Below are 2007 nucleotides of genomic sequence, written 5' to 3' on the forward strand. Positions count from 1 at the left end.
ACTCAGGCACTAGTGGGGCCAAGGGAGATGTTCAGATGAACACACCAGCACAAAGGCACTGGCGGAGGTGCGTCAGGCAGCAATGCCAAGCAGGCAGACCACCAGCCTGTATTTTCATATGTTCATTACGTTACTCTGAATCCCCCAGTGATTCAGTGACCTTACATCGTTAACGATTGTATGATTGTAATCTGTTCTTATTCTCTTTACCATATTTATTACATTTTCTATTACACAGCATTCACTGTTTTCTTTCGTAATACTTGGGTTACAAATATAACCATGACATATGCAGGGGCTGTTTTATGGGGATCTCCTGTGCCGCCTGGTCGGTGGTAGCAGGCTGAGCTGCGCACCGGTACGGACACTGTGGTCAAATACGCTTCATATTTTTGTATATATATTCAGGATTTTTGTATATATATTCAGACTTTTTGTATATATATTCAGACTTTTTGTATCTATATTCAAAGATCAATTTCCTGAACGGCATGCCATAATATACATACATATATACATGTATATGGTATATAGATGTATCGCAGAGGAATATATCTCATTTGCATTTTATGTTATAAATGCAATGTTTCCAAAATTACTAAGTAATTGAGTTTTTTATCATCAAACAACCAAAGCACAACATATTAATCATGTTCTGTTTTGAAACAGGACAATCTTCAAAAAAATGATTAATGCATTCTGTGACATTCAAAGTGTTTTATTTAAAACTCATAGTTGTTCCAGTTTAGTTTTTTTGAACATGATGTTCTTTGTTGCATTTCTGTTTTTGTCTTCATCTTCTCTGTTGTTTCCTGCCTGTTCTGTTTAAACAATGTCACCCTGGCCCTGTCTCTGACTGGCCAGGGACGGGGCGAGAGCATTGCCATTCAGAGAAATTGTGAATTGAATGCAACATAAAAAGTACCTTTATTCGGCGGTTCGCCTCCTTCGCTTTGATGTTAAGTGATCTTTGGTTGATTGACCAGCTGAGTCTGTTTGACTAGTAATCAACTAAGTACTGACTTTACATGTGCCAGTCTTATTGATGTCCTGTTGCCACGGCGACCGGCAGCTGCCACTCCAGCATCAAGATTACTTCACTTGTTATTAGTGTTTCCACCACATCTGATGTTAGACGCACAGATGCATCTGGTCCACAGTCACACACTGACACACACACGTTCCACTGAGTGCATTTATTTGTTTGTGTATATTATTTGTTTGTGTCTATGTGTGTAGTTGCAGTACCATGCAGGTCTGGCCTCCAGTTTGTTAAAAGGTCAGCCAACCAGATGGGAGCTTCAGCCAAGCGGAGACCCAAAGTTCAGCCCAGCCCAGTACTCTGGTACTACCTCCTCAGTGAGTAGTGCTAATGCAATAGTACGCACGCACGCACACGTATATATATGTATACAGTGGGTATGTTAAGTATTCAGACCCCTTTAAATTTGTCACTCTTTGTTTCATTGCAGCCATTTGCTAAAATCAAAAATGTTCATTTTATTCCTCATTAATGTACACTCAGCACCCCATCTTGACAAAAAAAAAAAACAGAAATGTTTTAAGTTTTGCAAATTTTTAAAAAAAGAAAAACTGAAATATCACATGGTCATAAGTATTCAGACCCTTTGCTCAGTATTGAGTAGAAGCACCCTTTTGAGCTAGTACAGCCATGAGTCTTCTTGGGAATGATGCAACAAGTTTTTCACGCCTGGATTTGGGGATCCTCTCCAGTTCCGTCAGGTTGGATGGTGAATGTTGGTGGACAGGCATTTTCAGGTCTCTCCAGAGATGCTCAATTGGGTTTAGGTCAGGGCTCTGGCTGGGCCATTCAAGAATTACAGAGTTGTTCCGAAGCCACTCCTTCGTTATTTTAGCTGTGTGCTTAGGGTCATTGTCTTGTTGGAAGGTGCACCTTCGGCCCAGTCTGAGGTCCTGAGCCCTCTGGAAGAGGTTTTCTTCCAGGATCTCTCTGTACTCGGCCGCATTCATCTTTGCTTCGATTGC

The sequence above is a fragment of the Cynoglossus semilaevis genome, chromosome W (assembly GCF_000523025.1).
Source record: "Cynoglossus semilaevis isolate Cse_v1.0 chromosome W, Cse_v1.0, whole genome shotgun sequence".
NCBI classification, from domain to species: domain Eukaryota; kingdom Metazoa; phylum Chordata; class Actinopteri; order Pleuronectiformes; family Cynoglossidae; genus Cynoglossus; species Cynoglossus semilaevis.